This window comes from Nothoprocta perdicaria, unplaced genomic scaffold (assembly GCF_003342845.1).
Source record: "Nothoprocta perdicaria isolate Ctin4 unplaced genomic scaffold, notPer1 scaffold_58, whole genome shotgun sequence".
Taxonomy (NCBI): domain Eukaryota; kingdom Metazoa; phylum Chordata; class Aves; order Tinamiformes; family Tinamidae; genus Nothoprocta; species Nothoprocta perdicaria.
In genome coordinates this window covers 3,153,085-3,168,880 of record NW_020455843.1, presented here as the reverse complement: position 1 = coordinate 3,168,880, position 15,796 = coordinate 3,153,085, and the positions used below count along the sequence as shown (strand labels likewise).

General features: G+C 50.1%; 1 protein-coding gene and 1 long non-coding RNA gene across 5 annotated transcripts in view; both read right to left on the bottom strand.

The window, feature by feature from the left end:
* The window catches only part of EXOC6B (exocyst complex component 6B), a 219,116-nt gene that overhangs the window by 164,973 nt on the left and 38,347 nt on the right, over positions 1-15,796 (bottom strand). The window lies entirely within an intron of this gene.
* On the bottom strand, positions 13,695-14,672 carry LOC112955526. Its single transcript, XR_003250901.1, has 2 exons — positions 14,620-14,672; positions 13,695-13,765 (listed from the first exon to the last, which is right to left on the bottom strand). It is a non-coding gene; the product is annotated as an uncharacterized LOC112955526 (long non-coding RNA).

Here is a 15,796-nt window from a genome sequence, read left to right as displayed (position 1 = left end):
CCCAATCAAGCATTAACAATAAAAAATAGCAAAAACAAGCAATAAAGCAGTGATGTGACTTGACCGAAAGGCAAAAAGTTCCTCCCAGGAGGACCAAAACAAACACAGAGCAAGCAGAAACCGCATCAGGCACCGAGGGGAACGGCGAGGATTGCTGCCGAGCCCTTGGGACCGTGTCCTAGCCTGGGGGGGGGCACCACGAGCCCCCACAACATCACATATAGGAAGATTCGGGATGATGGAGGCCTCTGAAAGCCCCACCTCAGTGCAGGACGGGCGCACGCGCTCACACCACGACAGGAAAAATTCCCACTCCCAAGGCACAAGAACAGTGCTCCACTAACCTGGAAGGCTTCAGCTTCCGCCCAGGTGGAGGAGCTTTTCCAAGAARGCAAGAGGTGACACGCTGCTCTTCCCTCCATCAAACACAGCGGAGCCTAAAAGGCTTTCAGGAAAGCTGGGAGCCGGGAACGCCACGGATGGACCTCCAGAGCCATCGGGGTTTCTGTGATGCCCTCCCTTGGTGCTACCCGAAGCTGTGCAAACAAACAAGCTCCTTGGGTCACATCTCACATCTTGGGTCACATCTTGGGTCACCTGGGGCATTGGGGGTAGTTCTGGGCTCCCCAGTATAAGAGAGATGTGGAGCTTCCAGAGAGGGTCCAGGGGAGAGCAATARAGATGATGAAGGGACTGGAGCATCTGCCATACAAGGAAAGWCTAAGCGAGCTGGGGCTGTTTAGCCTGCAGAAGAGAAGGCTGAGAGGGGATGTGGCCAAGTACCTGAAGCGGGAATGTAGCGAGGAAGGGGCCAAGCTCTTCTCGGTGGTGGCCAGTGACAGGACAAGGGGCAATGGGGACAAGTTGAACCCCAGGCAGCTCCATCTCCATGTGAGGAGGAACTTCCTTGGTGTGAGGGTGCAGAGCCCTGGCCCAGGCTGCCCAGGGAGCTGTGGAGGCTCCTGCTCTGCAGATCTCCCAAACCCCTGGATGTGCCCAGGTGCCCCATGCTCTGGGTGTCCCTGTGGAGCAGGGGCTGCGCTGGATGATCCCTAGAGGTCCCTTCCATCTCAGGATTCTGGGACTGTGTGATCCCGAAAGCAGCAAACAAATAAGTGGCCCCCACTGTGTGGCACAACCCACAGGGAGGTCGTGGCACTGCGGCTGGCACCTCGCAATAACCAGGGTGCTCCGGCGACAGGAGCCACCCGCTTTGGGGCTAAAGTCACAATATTTGGGAGCAGCTTTGGGCCAGGCACTGTCGACTGCTGAGATGTACCAGAGACCTGAGAACTACACAAGTTTTCATTAAAAATGAGGCACAAAATCTTTACAAACTCACTAGAAAAATCTCTATAAATCAAGTCGGGCTTCTCCAAAGCCACCCGTGAAGATGKGCGCAGGTTTCGTGCAGGGGTGGGTGCTAGGGGCACCCAAGGGTGCAGCAGACACCGCAGCACCTGCAAATACCCGCAAGGACCCCGAGGACAGAGAAAGCAGCACCCACGGGCACCTCCCTGTGCTCCTGCTCCAGCCCCGAGCACGCTGCATCCCGCATCCCTCATCCCGCTCGTTTCCCAAGCGGGCTGCATCCCGGCATCCTGCTCGCTTCCCAGCGCTTTCCCCGTGGGAAAGGCAGCGGGGGGACGGGGCTGGCGAGCGCAGCTCCGCCGGGTCCCCCGCGAGGTTCTTTATCTTGTTACTCTAATGCAAACAGACTTCTGTGATTTCTTTCGCATCCAGAATTTCACCATCGCAGCGACCGCAATCCTGGCAGGCTCTCCCGCGCCTGGAAAGGGAACAAACTTCCAAATCATTTATAAATAACCATTTCAAGCACATAGCTTTTCTGCTTTCATCCCACCAAAGGCAGAAATTGTGCTCGGGACCGCAAGCTGTCAGCTTCCCAGCAAACCCCCCAATCCCACTTAACTCGCCATTGTAAACAGTGTAGTATTGCGCTACCACATCAATAAATAAAATTCCTGAAGGAATTACTCTTGTGTTTGATTCACATTTGTTCCGCATATGCCGCGGAGCCCAAGGTATTGGGAGCGCTGGGCTCGGAGGGGCCTCGGATGAGGCGTTTCTGATGGTGCCTGGATCCCTGGGACACGAGGCCTCATCCTGGTCTGGACTTCAGGATGGACAAGTATGCGGCTGGAAGCCACCTCTGCAGTGAGGAGCRGGAGGCGGAGGCCGCCGCCGCAGTATCAGGGTGCTCCTTGGGTGGTCGTGGATGCAGCCCTTGATGCTCCTCTCCATCCTGGTCTCTGCTCCAGCAGCGGATCCTCATGGATAKCCAGGGGTGAAGCCTGCTCGAGCTGCTGCCTCCCAAGGGATGCCCTTCAAAAGTCCCGGAAAGAAGGTGCTTCCTGAGGGCTTTGCAGCCGTTGCTGCCTAGCTCCTTATGGAGATGCCCAAGTGGAGAGCAGAGCATCTCCAGCAGCTCCTAAGGACTCCAAGACATGGCCAAATTAAAGGGTTAAGAAAAAAAACATGCGGAAAGATGAACTTTGATGAGCTCGGCAAATGCTTAGCAAGCAAAACCCTCCCAAAGCAGCTTTGCACCAAGGAGACCTTCTCTGCAGGCACCTGCGGGTGGTTTCTTCTTCTGGACCTTCTCTGGAGGTCTCCAAAACCCACCTGGATGCCACCCTGTGCCACATGCTCTGGATGTCCCTGCTGCAGCAGGAAGGTTGGACTAGATGATCTCTAGAGGTCCCTTCCAACCTTAAACATTCTGTGTGATTCTGTGTTTCTCAGGCACTTCCCGGCAATGAAGGTGCTCCCAGAGCCCTAACGCTTCCCAAATCCCACAGGACGGATGTCCCCAGCAGAGCAGCATTCCCATAGAGCCCGCAGCAGGAGCGGGGACGGGAATGAGCCTTTCCCTGGCCACGGTGGCCATCCCAAGCCCCAGCACGTTCCTCGTGCCGGCTTTGGGAACGGGGGGGTTATTCAGCCACCCACACGCAGGCAAAATTAACTAGTCATGGAAATTCAAGCTAATAAATGCYATCATTTTGCCTTTAACTTGGCTTTTCTCTTTTAATCCCTAAGTGAGTGTTTCTAATTTATGGAGAGAAAGAAGAAAAAAAAAAAAAAGAAAAAGAAAAAACAACTTTCATCAGCCCATTGGATCAAGACTCCCCAAATACACGAGATCAGCACCAAGCCCATTCCCCGTCCCTGGCTTCTCTCCTGGGCCAGATTCACCCTGTCACCATGGGCAGCTGCCGCTCACCCCCTGGTGGCCCCACTTTCAGCCCTATAAAGGACCCTTGGGACYCAGCTGGTGAGAAGCCTTTAGTCCTGGATGCCTCCTCAAATGGTCCATAAGGGATTGATGGCTCCAGTTTGAGGGCTCCCTGAGCCCGACTTAGATAATCTTTACAGCTCGTGGGACCCGCTCAAGTGTTTTCCAACTGCTCAAGCTTCAGATCCAGCTCTGGGACTAGCGATATGGGAGCAAAAGCACCGAGTTCCTGCAGAGAGCCAAATCCCCCCAAGGGGAATCCAGGTGGGCTATTTTCTAGTAGGCATGAATTTTGCAAAAGGAAACCTTGTTGGTTTAGTAGSATGGAGGAAAACCCTGAGTTTCTGGTCCCAAAGCATCAAGGGTAGAAGTGAAGGAAGCCGGTGGGCAGCGCTGGCCAGGGCTGCACCCACGAAGGGCTTCCTCCTTCCAAAGGGTTTTTGCTTCGGATTCAGCCTCTTGGGAAGTTAACTCCGAAATTCCTCGGCTCTCCCCTGCCCGTTCCCCCACCTCTCTGAGTGTCAGAACCCTCGACTGTCAAATTTCCACAAAATTATCCCAAAACCTCAACCTTCCCTTTGTTATTTATGTCCAGCTCCTCCCTCCAAGCTGCTCTTTTCACATTTCATCCAAGCCAACCTCAGTCCCAACATCCCCCCACGCATTGCCTTTCCCCAGCTTTTCCTTTTGTTACACCATAAAGGGGCCACCAGCTAAAAATAAAATCTTTTTTTCCTTTTTTCTTCCTTTTAATGGATGGGAAATTCCCCTAAAACCTGGAAAAGTTTCAGCGTTTAGACTCAAGCCTAAAAATGGTAGTAAAGTTGAATACTTCACACTCGGGTTATGTCAGTTTTCAGTGGCAACACATGTATTTCATCCACGGTATCTGTACCATGCAAAGAAATAACCATGGAGGGGAAAAGAAATCYTGAATATCTGCATGAATATTTAGAGTAACTGTTATGTAACAACTGTATTAGAGAAATTTTCATCMGCAGTTAATGCTATTTCATATACAAATTTTATAGAGACACAAAATTTTAATTTACAAACCGTCCTCCTGATTTTGGAGCTAGAAGGCGATGGAAAATGCTCCAGCTCCTCATCTGCCTGTCAGAACTCAGCCCCGTCTGGATTCTGGAGACCAACTTTGCATCCACACCAGTGTGTCCTGGTGCCCAGGAACATCTGGAGAGAAGCCTGTGCCCACCAGGTCCAGAGAAACCAAAGAAACCCGGAATGGCCTGTGGGGGTCAAGTCAACACCGTGCTGGAAAATGTTCTATTTATCACTTGTCCCTTCTCTTCCTCATTTCCCATTGTATGCAGAGCCATTAGATCAAGTGGGAATCAGGATGTTAAATGTCAGGGAGAAAAACCAAATGCAGATGGATCCTGGGGCTGCTCTGGTGCAAGGAGCTACTTCACTTTGCCCCAAATGGGGCTGCTAAAACACCTGCAACTCAGCRGCCACCGACCAAGCTTGGCCAGACACAAAACCCACCTCGTTGCCAAGTGAAGTCACTCCAAAGGGAGCTGCACAGATGCATGGAAGCGAGGCTGGATTCACTTTGTCACCACCAGGACAGCCTGCAAGTGCCACGTTACACGAGCGGAGCAGAAGGAACCATGAGGAACAGGGAAGGAAGCAGTCGGGATTAGCTGCTCCTCGCTTGCTTCCTGACACAAGGGCATGATCAAAGCCCAAATATTCCACAGAATTAGTAAAAACATAAAAACATCAGAGCGAGAGGATCCTGCCCAGCCCCTTGGGTATGTGCAGCATCAGCGTCTGCTTCCATGGAGAGCATCAACAGCTCCCTCAAGGCACAGCCCCATGGAGCTGCTTCTCCTACAGGGCATATGGTGACAGTTGTTATAGAAGACAGACACAGAACAACTGATGAGCCCCACGGTATCCCCATCTGGAGGCAGGATGGGGATGGATGACAACCCACCTTCCTCTACCACCACGCGCTTGGAAATCAATGGAAGGGGCCAGGAGCATCTACTCGTCCCACATGCTCTGGCAACAAGGACGACTTGCAGGGACCCAGGARCGAGGAGATGGAGACGCCCCACAGCACAGTGCAAACCTGGGGACGGATGATCCGTCACCTCCATCGCAGCCCRTGTTTCCTACTTGCCCATGGGGACRGCAGACCACAGCGGAGCAGCGAGGCCCTGCACGGGCTCGGAGGCCTTCAGAAGATGCGCTGCAACCAGGACAYGATCCTAAGGCTTTGGAAAGAGCTGGGCTCCTCGGGACGTGCCCAGGCTGCAAAACTCGCTCCTTCTCACCCCTTATTCGCCCCAAAACCTCCCGTCCCCCTGCAGCTACCAGGGCTGCAGCTTCCGACAGCGTCCAACTTGCCGGGACTCGGGCTCTCCCTAGGAGCAGCAAACAGCGTCTTCCAGCGCCGCRGCGCTTCGCATCCAAGGCCGCGAGATTCCTGAAATATGGAATACATTAAAGTATTCGCTTTCACTCAAAAAGAACCAACGCAGACCTATAAACAACGCCTCTGAGGCATCTCGGCAGCTTAATCTACCCAGGGCGCCTTTTTTTTTATTTTTTTTATTTTTTTTTAAGTCAATCAGAAGTCAACGGGTCCAGGAAGCAGTAAATGACAAGAATTTGGCCTAAGAGAGAGAAAAACAAAATAAATACATGAAAAGGCAGCAGCAAAGCAGGCGGCCGGCGGCCCGCGCGGGGCTGGTGCCTCAGCTGCACGCAAGCTGTCCCCCCGCGCGCTCCTGACATCTCATTCCAGTGGCACCACGCAGACCGCCAAGCAAGGGGGTCTGTCAACATTTCTATCAGCAACAACCCTTCACGGGGGTTTATAAGGCCGAAAAGCTAATTTTCTCCAGCCCGAAGGATGCTAAGTACATAAGGTCTCTGTCTAGGAGGAAATTATTATATTTAAAAACACATCCCAGGAACAGAGGATTTGCTAACGGTGCTGGAAGGGCCAAGAGTGCAACACCAGAACCTGCAGCTCTGGAGCACTGTCCACATACAGGAACCAACCTGGGGAGTCACAGTGTGGGCAGGAAAATCCAGCCAGGAGCCATGGTGCTCTTCAAGGAGAGACAAGCTACCTCAGCCTMCTTTGCAACAGCAAGGAAGATGAAGACAGGCTCTTCATGGGCATCATTGACACCAGGTGTTCCAACAAGGTGAACAAAACGTTCTGGCAACAAAAAGCAGGCAAAGGGTGGAGTGGGGTTGCCCAGAAAGCTCTCTGTCCTTGGAAGATGTCAAGCTCAGATGGGACAAAGCTTTGAGTAACTTCTTCTGACCTTTCCACTCCCCTGCGTTGAGCAGGAATCGTAGAATCATTATGGTTGGAAAAGACCTTCAAGATCATCCAGTCCAACCATAGGTTGGACTAGAGACCTCCTGAAGTCCCCTCCACCCTGCGCTCTCCGAGGACCATCTGAGTTGAAGATTCATTGCAAGGAAGGGGACCCCAGCACCTCAGAGGGGTTAAGGTTGCTGCAACCCTTGGGATTCGTATGCAGTTCTCTGGATGCTCACATGGAGAACGGGTTCCTGTCCCCTCGGTGCCCGCAGTGGCTCCAAGATGTGGCTCACACCACGTCTTCCTGGCGCATGCAGCGTGCCCCCGTGCAAGCACACCCAGCATTAGAGCCGCAGTAGCGGCGAACAGCAGCTCCCAAAGCCGCAGCTGCAACAACAGCGCCACGCTCTACAGACACCCCAAGAACATCTGATACAGTAAATTTTAAAAAGCCAGTTTTACAGGCCCAGCATCCCCGCTTAAAAATAAAGCGCGCGCAGGTGGCTAATAAAACTGGACTTTACCAGCCACACTTGCAAAAGAAATTTATAAGAGTTAGCAAAGCTCGTAGCCTTTTAATTGCATGTCACATATTGGGCTCCCAAGAACTACGGCAGATTTCTTGTAGCCTGGGCCAAGTGCTTCTAGATGTTACAGGTCTGGCATGGGTGAAASCCTGTCAGATGCGAAGGGGTTAATGCAGCCTGCAAGACCAGAGACTTACTAGCGTCAAGGCAATGCCACCAACTCTGAAATAAAACAGAAAACATTTTGGCCAGCTTTGTTGCAAATAAAGGCTTATTAAAAACATTTGCGTTTGCTGCTAACAGAGAYGGCACAAGACATTTAAGAAACATTTGAACTTGTAAATACATAAAATTAATATACAACAAACTTCTTTGATCCAGAGGATATGAATTCCCTTTCCCTACAAATCTGTTCATTAATATTTCAATGATCCACTTATGTCATTGCACTTGCCAGGATTTTATAAGGAAAATGCTTCAAGTACCAGAAGGCATCTCTGGCTTTTCCCCTGTCAAAAGACCGTGGAACATTCACGGACAAGGCTGGTGGGGAACAGCAGCAACGTGAACCTCCACATGCAGCCCCAGCCACTAAGGTGGCCAAAGACTGATGGAATGTCACTTAATTTCAGCTCAATTTCCCAGAAAACAGTATTTTGGAGAGTAAAGCACAAAATGCAATGGTTACATAGTTCATCTCACCTGGAAAGTCACAGAGMGAGGAAGCAGCACAAGGGTGAAGAGCAGAAGTCAACACAAGGGGCAAGAGCGCAACCCGTTCTCATGACCAGTCCCTGATCTACAGGGCGATCTTTGGTGACTTCTGCAAACCTGAACACACTGACCAGCACCCCAAGGACCACCTCAAACTTTCCCACATCATCACCTTCACCTTTTTTGCACCCAGGAGAAGCAGGTCCTGGCCCTCTCCCATCACGGACACAGCAGAATAAAGTCTAAACTAGAATAATGGAGATTATTTCACAGCACCCTCTTCCAGGCCACCACCCTCCATCAAAACCAAGTTCTCACGAGTGGAGAACACAAAATGGCAATCAATATTTTAAATGTTAATGAAGACAGGCCTATGAAAATATATTAGTAGCCACAAACTGAGGAAAAGCTGCCCAAGGAAGAGGCCATCACTTGAGAATCAGGATCCACGTGGGGTGACAGAGCCCTGGAAGAGGCTGCCCAGGGAGGTTGTGGAGTCTCCTTCTCTGGAGGCCTTCCAAACCCGCCTGGATGCCACCCTGTGCCACATGCTCTAGGTGTGCCTGCTTGAGCGGGAAGGTTGGACTAGATGATCTCTAGAGGTCCCTTCCAAYCTTGAATATTCTGTGATTCTCAACGTTAGCTGCAGAAGTTTGTGCTGTGCAAAGCAGACTGGCTACTTAGGGCTCCAGGAGCTCTGGACGGGACTTAGAGAGCAATACTGCAACCCCATGCAAAGCCAGGTACAGCACCCGTGCGCTATTTAACCCGACCTTGCCTGAATCAGCTTAAACTCAACACGAGAAGCAAGTCACACCAGACGGAAGGCTGATGAGCAACGTGTCCTTGCTGAGGAGAAGCAGCCCAACCAGCAAAGACGCTGGCAGCAGGCAGAGAAGCGAAAAACAATAGTAAAAACCTAAGCAGAATTACACTAGAAAGCACAAAAAAATGGCTAGGAAAGGCCAGCAGTCCCCGTTAGGCACCAAACACCCRCCACGATCGCTCTAACTGGGAAGAGCTTTTATAATTGCATGGAAATCCCGGAGCCAAACGGGAGCAGCACCGGGAAGCTCAGTAGAGCTGTCCCCAGTGAGGGAAGCCCCAGGAGCAGAGGATGCTCCAAGGGGGAAAGCCCTTTTCCTTGGTTATATTTAATGGGCAAGCAAGGAAGGATCTGGCACGGGACATGTACAGGAATGAGCGTGCGAGGGGAAAAAGGCAGCTAGAAAGCGAGGTGGCCACAGCCTGAACGCACCAGCAGTGGGAACTCACTTGGACTCTCCCAYTGGGAATGTTTTTAGCAGGAGTGTCTCCCTACACTTCTCCATGCTCGGCAGCAGGTTCTGCTCCGATACCTGGGTGTATTTTCCTGGCATCTCCCTGGTTTAATCGTGCATCTGCTCACACGTGCAGCACGAGGGAGGCTAAGCACCTTCCGGCACGCAGCATTTCATGGGGTTTCCTCTTCCAACGGGGCACTTTCCCAGTGCCTGCTTTTCCCTTGCTTCCCTCCAATGGCTACCTATGGCCTTCCTGAAATTTGCCTAGGACACAGAGAGTCCTTTAACTCACCAGCCTCTGAGCTGCCCACTTGCAGTTCATAGAGAGCAACAGAAAAACACCCAGCCAGGCCACTGGACTCATTGCAAAAAGGCACCAGCCTCCTACTCAGCCTTCCCTATCTGTTTCCCAAGTGTCTTTTTGATAATGACCAAGTTTTACAACACGATGAGAMAGATGCCAAGGGCTACCCACACTATGCTGTCTGCACAGAGAAGGGGACACAGATAACAGCAGGAATGGGATCACAACAACAGCCAATTTTTTCCAATTCTGCAACTAAGACACCGAGCAGCCCTGCTCCAAGTGAATACCTTGCATCTCGTAGCCATCATCTCGAAAAATAAAACAGAAATTCACCTTTGGTGCTTCTCCAAAGAAGCTTCTGGAGGATGAGCCTCATGAAGAGGCTATGTTTCATCTACATGTATATACGTATATACTGATGTCAGGGCACCTACTAAAGCACCTGAGCACTGGAGCTTGGCAGGCAGAGGGCAGCGGGGCAGACCCGGAGCTCTCTCCATCCGCATTCGCATCTGATCCGACGCCGAATTCCCCTTCCCATCAGCGGGCCGGGAGCTACCTCCTGCCTCCGTTTATCCTCTCGCTTTTTCACATCTGCTCGGTGGAAACAGAGTTGAAGGACATAACAGGAGCGGGGGGAAAAAGGAGGGGGGGGGGGGAAAAAGGATTATTATTTCCATTATTTCCATATGGGTTTGAAAAGGTGACGGCTTTCAGTGCAAATACCACACGAGCAAGGGCTCGCCCGGGCCCTGYGAGCGCTCGGCCGCTCTTCCTCCCCACGTCTCCTTGTGGTTCCCTGTTCTGCAGGGAGACTCTTTCACCACAGCATTTTCCATCTGGAAACAAGCCCCCGGATACCTGGGAGGAACCTGGCATTATCCTCCGGGAAAAGCTGTCAGCAGCAGCAAGAAGCTTCCCGAAGGCAAACCCGGAGCAGGCACCTGCCATATCGAATCCTCAGGTTATGGATTTGCCTCAAAAACACAGACAATATATTCTTTTTYTTCACTTAAACATTCAAAATGATTATACAAACTCTAAAATATATATCTCTKGCCTTTATCAGAGCCTCCTTAGATAACCTTAACCTGTCAGCAGAATTTCGTATGCATATATATTAAAAAAAAAATAGAAAAGAAAGGAATGGGAGCTAGGAGGGGTCTGGGGCTGCCGGAGGATGGGGGTCTGGGATTTGGGCACGACTTGGACGGCGGTGTCAGGCCGAGGGCAGCCAAGGAGCCGGGCAGCTCCCCAGCCCTGCCGCCAACCACGGCGGAACCCTCCTCTGCCACCGCCTTTCCCATGGGATCCCATCCTTTCCCCACCACGTACGGCCCCGTCATGTCCCGCGAGCTGAAAGCAAATAGGCCTAGGCCCCAAAGAGGGTTTAACAGGGCCCAAAGAGGGTTTAACTGGGCTCTTCTCCCAGCTGCAGCGAAGCAACCATCAGGAGCAACTGCTAAAGGCCCCGTAAAACAAGGAGACGGTCGTGGCTCCGCTTGGCACCGCTCCCTCGTGTCCCATGGTGGAAGATACAGGATTTATCCCAAGGAACATCCCTGGGTTTCAGGGCTCTAACCGGCCACACAAAAAGCAGGCCCGGCCTCTGGTTGCCCTGTAGTTAAACTCTGGGTTTTACGACGCAGCCRGGTGGGCAGAAGGGCTGGATACGCTGCCGGGGAAAGCGCAGTCCCCGCGGCCGTTACTCATAGCCACGCTGAAATAAATAAATGAAATAAAAAGGCCCATGATTTRGCAGTTTCATTTCTGAGGTCATAAAAAGAATTCTGAGGAATACCCACTTATTAATAAAGCTCCTATACGGTATAAATTTTTAACACGGACTTAACGGCACACAATTCGCCTTGAATAAACAGAGGGACTTTCCACAAAAAGCCAGGAAACGTTTGAATAATAATAATAAAAAAAAGTTCTTTTGCGATAATAAGCACATTTGTGCTGCAATTAGGTGATGTGGGAAAGGAGGAGGGTCGAAGCGTGAGGAAGCAGAGACCTCAGGCAATGTGTGCAGGGAAGGATGCGCTTAGGTCTGCAAATTCCCAAACGCCTCCTTCCTCCGGCACGCGGCATCCCGGGTCCCGCTCCCAAACTCCAGCAAACGGGGGGAATTCTGAGAGATTTTTCTGTAATATTCAACGCGAAATAGCATCGTTGGGGCCAGTCTGCACAGCAGGCGAGGCTTGAAGGCTGCTCCAACGCTCACTCGTCTCTCCCGGGCTATAACGCCCAGCAGAGGCAGCAATGCTTTTAAATCAAAGCAATGTTTTTAAATCAATTCACTTAAATTACCGCAGGTTTAACAGGAAAATTATCAGTGCAGCTCGGCTGCCTGCATGACACCAAGCACCCCGTAACGTCCTGCCCCAAACCTGCAGCTGGCAGCCCGCTCTGCCACCGGATTTTCAGTATAAACAGCCCCAGAACATGCATCTCCCCCCTTAATACAGCAATATAACAGAGCAGACAGGCAATAGCATCAAAGATTAAGTAGCTCCCGTTACTGGAGTTTACCAGAATATAAGTTGCTGCTTTACAAACTTGCCCAGGAGGGAGGAAATGCCATTTTCTTATCCCGACTTCTGCTGCGTAAATAGTCACCGCRCACTCAGCCACCAGACCGACCTTTAAAAAAGCCTCTCCTCCCGGCATCTGAGGCTATAAATTTCCCTTGCTTTTATTAAACATTATTCTACTTTCTGTGCTTGTTAAAGAAAAACCTTTGGAACAAGGGACCCCATGTAAAACAGCTGGAAGTTAAGTTCTAGGGGATCCTTCTTGGTCCAGGCTTTACAATACGTTTCCCTGAGCGCCAGGAAACACAGGGATCATCCAGAAGGCTGCTGACCTCGAGCCCGGCACGGGCAGCCCACGTGGCAGGGGATCCTCAGCGCTCATCACACACACACAACCCTGTGCTCCAGAGGAACAGGATCAATCTCATGTGCTCCAAAATACACACAGCAAAGCAGAAACMGCTCCCATATGCCCTGCAGAGGCTCGCGTGAAGTTGTTGTTTAACGTTTGGAGATGAGGATAATTAGGAACACAAGACAAAGAGCATTTCTCAACCGTTTTCCGGGCCATCCAAAGGGCATCAATGGGTCCGCGGAGCAGCCCAGGCTGGATTGCATGTGTTTGCCTTGGAAATGGGGAGTGTGGATGGGATAGGACTGCCCAACAAGCCCGGATTGCCACATGCCACGTCTCTACTTACCACCGTTACGCTGAATAATTTAATAACAGCATGGACGAAACCTTCCTGGATTTCTGCAGCYCCAATGGACATTGCTGCAGGACAGCCCCGCGTAGGGACATGACAAGGACAGGAGTGAGCAGGAAGGTAGCTGCTGGCATCAAGCACCATTCCTTGCTCCAAAATAAAGCGGGAGAAGTGCTTGAAACCACGGTTTCTGCAAGCGGAGCACGCTGCCTCCCAGCACCGATACTGCTTTCAAGAGTGGAAAGTAGCAAAAGCGGCAAAACTTGCACCTGGGTCGGCTTTGAAACAAGTGCTACCATTCAACTGAAGCTAAACCTTGCTCTGCAGGTTATTTAAATCAAGCATCCCTTTCTTCACGTCCTTTAGCCTTTCCTTCCTAAGAGGTTGGGGAGCTTTCTCCACCGCTATTTGCTTGCGAGCTGCACGCAGAACCCGGTCTCCTCAGCTTCTGCACATCGCAGCTTAAAAAAGGGSTTTTACAAAAATTACAGGGGAGCATTTTTATTACAATACCCACAACTATTCAAGTCAATTTAAAAAAAAAGCAGTCTTAAAATAATAATAAACAAACAGAACAGCGAGTGGTTTCCCAGCGATGACACCTGTGCGTAGCTACACCTTGCTTGCCCAGAGCGATCACCACCAACTCCAGGAACCCGAGGCCAGAATTAAATCTAAATCCCGACATATCTGGAGTACTGAAGCAGGCAGCTGGGTCCTGCAAGGATTGCGTTTCGGACTAAACTGCATCACTGCATTTGGTTTTGCCTGGTTTGGGTTTTGCCTGTTCAAAGCAGCACAAAACTGAGGATTTGAGCAGGCTGAAGCTATTTGCCAATGGGGGATGCAGAAAGTTGCACTCCAAGCACCTAGATGTCGGCTTCTGTGCAAGCCTCCTTTGGATGCTCCCTTGCAAGAGCCCGGCTCAGTCCGTATTTTATTAGCAACTACATGGAAGACAAGAAAAAAACTTTTCCACTTACACATTTTTCTGAAGACATTCAGATACTCCAGCTCTGAAGTACCCAGAACAGAGCTGTTGGCAACATCATCAAGCCAGAAAAAAGCAATTCAGCGCAATGCAGGGACAATCCAACTTCTTTGTTAAAAAGCCAAAATAGCTGAAAATGAACAGAAAGTGGCTAAAGACCAAGAATTTTTGAAAGGACATAAGACAGTCATTGGGGKGGACAGAAAGAAAGAAGAGTCTGACTAAGGTTAGGTTAAAGTAATCAGCATATCAGTAGCTGAAGTAATATCTAAAGTTGATGAACAAATAATGAATTTAAGAGAAGTCCAAAATATCAGTARTTGAAATCAAAACTGAGGGACAAAGACTAAGAGTCGAGAAAGAGCCTAACATCCTAAAACAGTAAGGGAAAGACTGTGAGTATGAGAGGTGCTAGAGAAGAGTAAGGAGACARGAAAACTCACTCTCTGGAGGTCTCCTGAGAAGCCTGCTGGCTCRCACCAAGAGCTACTGCAAGACCAAAGACAACCTCCATGAAGGAAGGACAAGAAGGGGGCAGAAAAATAGAATATTTGCCCAAGCTTGATGCGACAAGAGTGAGAAGCTGGGAGAAGACACTTCTCGGGCCATCAACCTGCCAGAAATCTCCTCTGGAAGTCCTTGTCCAGTCTGTCCTTGAAATCATGGGAAATTTCACATGTAATGTCCTTCAACAAGCAGTTTCCCAGGTCCATCGCTTTGTGAAATACTGGAATAGAGAAGGGGCAGCGAGGCCCCACCAAACCCTCCAAGGCCTCTCCTGAAGATGCACATTGCAACTTGGGCAAGGAGGGAGAAGGGTGAGAAATAGCAAGAGAAACACCAAGACGGAGCTTGGGGCAGAGAAGATCCCAGGAGAAGTGAGTGCTGCTGTCCTGGCTCTGCTGTGTGGTAAAGAACGGGCTGCATTAGAGCAGGAGAAATATATAGATGAAGAGAGAGCAGGGGCAGTGTGGAAATACCTACCAGAGGAGACAAGCAGGAGACTTTCTCAGCACTGGTCTCCCTAAGAAGGCATAGAAATGGGGCTGGATTTGCACATCTGTACTCTCCCGCTTCCCAGGGTTCCTTTGGAATCAGCACATGGGGCTCCTAGGTGTACATTCAGATATTTCTATCTCAAGTAAATTCAGATATTTCTATTATTCTATGATCACCACCCCTGGAAACACACAGACAAAACATAAGGAGCAGGAACCTCGCCAGATGTTACCCAAAGGGAAGCTGCAGCTTCCCCACCAGGACACCAACATCACAGCCCTGGCAGGGTCAGAGAGAYGAACTTGATTTAACACCACGACTACTAGGGGAGAGCAGGCATCTTTGTCAGGTCACAGACCGGCATCTGTTCAGACCTCCCTTAAACAACATAAAGGGTCAGTTTGTTTTCTTGAAATACGAGAAAGAGATTGAGAAGACAGTCAAGCAGCAGATATACCGTAAATTAAATCAATTAATAGAAATCCTCAAGACAGAATGTTTTATAGAAAGGATTTCCTATAATCAAGGAACATGAACTTGCCTTTGCCTCTAGCCTCAGGATTTTACACTCTGTGAAAGGTTACGGCCAAAGTCCTTCCCATAAATCAACAAGTCCCACCAGTTGATCACTATGGAAGGAAGCACTTCACTGCTCAAGAAATGCAATATTTCATTACCAACAAATCTGAATTTCATCAGAGCAGCAAAGCTCTCCCAAAGCCGGCACAACCAACGCTCTCCAGCTGTAATACGGAAACCTGTTTTGAAATTCAAAACTGGAATATTCAAGAAGAGYAGAAGAAAGCAAATCCACTTTAATACGTGCATGGCTATGTCCAATTAATCAGGTTCATCTTTTACAGAAACGAACTGCCAAACACAAACAWGCCGCAATAAAGGCGCACATAGTATTTGAAAATTAGTTCACGATGAAAAAGTAATTAGGTTAATGCATGTATTTCCATTTCATGGCTGTGAACCAGGGAAACCAGTACTGATGTGGCTGGCTCTCCCAGGGTTCACCAGGCACAGGACCAAAAATGGGTGGAAATCACAATCCACACACCTGGCCAGGGAATGGGGGATCCATGGCAAAGCAGAGGTGAGGAAGAGGAGAGCAAACATATATTATTGCTTTTCCATGGTATTTTCATATATATGT